The 2,918-nt window shown below is 41.4% G+C and overlaps 1 long non-coding RNA gene across 1 annotated transcript; it reads left to right on the top strand.

The window, feature by feature from the left end:
- Positions 1-229: 229 nt before the first annotated feature.
- On the top strand, positions 230-2,430 carry LOC125721444 (uncharacterized). The gene is made up of 3 exons (XR_007385743.1): positions 230-530; positions 1,092-1,175; positions 1,359-2,430. It is a non-coding gene; the product is annotated as an uncharacterized LOC125721444 (long non-coding RNA).
- Positions 2,431-2,918: the final 488 nt, after the last annotated feature.

Genomic DNA, 2,918 nt, shown 5'->3' with positions numbered 1-2,918 from the left:
CTGCTGACAGCCCTAGCAGACACTGATAAACAGCAATGTCCAGGTGCACCAGCTGACCATGTCCTCTAACTGCCTGACAGTAATCTGCAACTCTGAGAATAAGGGCTCAAATAATAATTACAATGAGACTCTGATAAAACTCTGCTAAGGTGTAACGATAAAGTATGATGCGGTTTGTTATAGGATTTATCCTCTTTTTGAATGTCGGTTGTTGTGGTTCAGCAGGTTACGCTGTAGCTGATGTTCTGAGATCTTCATCCATGCTCCCCTCTTTAAATCTGAGCACCTGCCCCACTAAAGGTCTCTGCACGGCCCTGGAGCTGTGACCGAAGTATTTGGGGGCAGGAGATGGATAATGGATAATGTACCCAAATATCCCACACCGGGCCACAGACCGCTTCCGCATTTGGGAGGAAGCTGATCATTTCCTGTCTGTAACTGAAAGTGAAATATACTTGAAGCCAGAATCGCCATTTCAGCAAGAAACACGAATAAGATTCCGGAGGATATAAAGATATTTGTTTTGCAAGGTAAGATTATAGTCAACAGATGTAACTGATACAATGAGAAGGTTTAACTTTCCCCATACAGGGACCAAGAAATGTGTATATTATATTCATTCTATATTAAAGATTATGAATTATTTTGTCATTTTAGTGATTGTCAAGAATCTATTCTTTGTAGTTGGCATTGTGACTTTGAAGGTGACATTGTTGCACTGTTGCCTCACACAAATAGGGCAGAGGGTCTGGATCAAACCATACTTATGATCCTCTGAAAGGCCATGATGACAGAGCTGTTGATAAATATTTTTTGTGATCATTGAGACCCCAGTAAAACGGCCTTGATCCCATCCTCTCTCATGTGGCGCATTTTCCTCACCTGAAATGACAGTTACATGTCTATCCTTCCTCTCACAGGGAATTTAATGTTTTTGTGTGACCTTCATGTTCCTGTCCATCCCTGTAACCATGGGAAGGGAAACTCCACACCCAATAAAACCTTATTTTATTGATTCTCATAATGTACAATTCCTTCTGTGACGGAAAAAGGTGTGGCAAAGCCGTCTATATAACGTGTCTGTCTTTCAGTTTAGGTGAAACTGAAACTACAGCAAAACCTTGAGTCACTGGTCTGAAGTGATTTTACTCTGAAGTGGATTTTCAGTACAAGAGGTAAGTCTGCTACTCCATGGTCTCATTCTCTCTCATTCAGTTTAGAATATAACATAAAATGAACAGTTTTAGAATAAAACATCATTAAAATTAAACTTAATATCTGTATTAACATGGACTATAGTCAAATTTAGTTTTCTGTCCAGTAATAAAACTGACACCAAATTGTTCTTGCTTGTACAGAAAACATCTGTTTATTAAAGCAAGTTTACTGGTTTGCAGAGAAAAGTATGGCAAGCTTGGCCGATTTTTTAGAATTTGTAGACGACTTCTGCACGTCTTTTGAATGCTATCTGGAGCATGACGACACACGGAGAGGTAGTAGGACATACATCATGTACCATGGTACTACATTAAGAGCTGCATTAGATATTGAACAGAACGGATTTCAACAGTCCAGCGATGGCATGCTTGGACCTGGAGTCTATGTCAGTCGGAGCTTTGAGAAGGCCAGAGCTTACCCAAGAAATGTACCCTTCTATGAGCGGAAAGCTGTACTCAAGCTGAGGGTTCGAGTAGGAAAAGTAAAGAAGATCGACCGGCAGGGACACCCCCTCCAAAAAACCTGGCATGACCATGGATATGACACAGCCTGGGTGCCCCCCAACTGCGGAATGGTTCCTAGCGGCTTGGAGGAAGATTGTGTTTGGGATCCCAGCAGGATCGAAGTTTTAGGTATAATCCTGGGTGCAGAGCCTGTCCCAGCCACTATGGGTACCAAGGGAAAGACCACTCAGGATGGGGCACCAACCCACTGCAGGGCGCAGTCACACACCAGTCACTCACACACCATTCACTCACACACCATACACTCACACACCAGTCACTCACACATGCACATCTATGGGCAATTTGGTAACTTCAATAAATCTCGGCATGTTTTTGGTCTGTGGGAGGAAACAAGAGTATCCAGAGGAAACCCCCACCTCAACCAAGAGGGAACATGCAAACTTCACATACTTGGAACACAGGCAGAGACCCAGGCAGAGACCCAGGCCCCAGAGGTGTGAGGTGACAGTGCTACCCACTGCACCACTGTGTGAAATATGCTACATAACTTCATAATGGAATGTTATATAACCATCAAATTTTATGTTTATGTCCTATTATAGAAGATAAGATTGTAAAATCGTTTGTCAGCAGTGAAATCTAACACTCTCAACCAAAAAACCTAAGAGTGGCTGCTCTGTCCTGAAATCGTACAGCTGTAGTGTTCAAGCGCATTATGTATTTAATAAAACATTCAATGAGTAAATGTAGTTTATTGGTGATTTCATGTTCATCAGAGGTTCCGCTTTTTAAGAACTGTATAAAGTAATCTTATTTTTTATACAAATTAACTGATGTGAAACTATTTCTAAACATATGTTTTCAGGATTGCAAACTCACACATCTGGCGTGACGCTTTCTGACTCACGCACTGTAACAAAATGCTGTAAAAATGCTAAAAGCACTTGGCTGTTGGCACCATGTGGCTCAACAGCTTAAGTGTTTATGCTTGTGATCAGAAGGTCTTGGCAGAATGGCCACATAAATGGGCCCTTAAAAAAGCTCTTAACTCCCAACTGGGCAGTAAACTGTATCAGGTGATACTGGCAAAGACACTTGCACTGTACCTAATTCTACTTTGCATCAGAGGCTAAAGAGGACCCTTTAAATACATCGGTATGTTATTTGCTAAACTTGGGTTTACTTTGTAAAAAAATACAATTTACCCAATCAAATGACTGCAAAAATGTTGCC

Source organism: Brienomyrus brachyistius, unplaced genomic scaffold, assembly GCF_023856365.1.
Source record: "Brienomyrus brachyistius isolate T26 unplaced genomic scaffold, BBRACH_0.4 scaffold33, whole genome shotgun sequence".
NCBI lineage: Eukaryota > Metazoa > Chordata > Actinopteri > Osteoglossiformes > Mormyridae > Brienomyrus > Brienomyrus brachyistius.
Note: the sequence above shows the minus strand (reverse complement) of the source record. Positions and strands in the feature narration are given on the sequence as shown.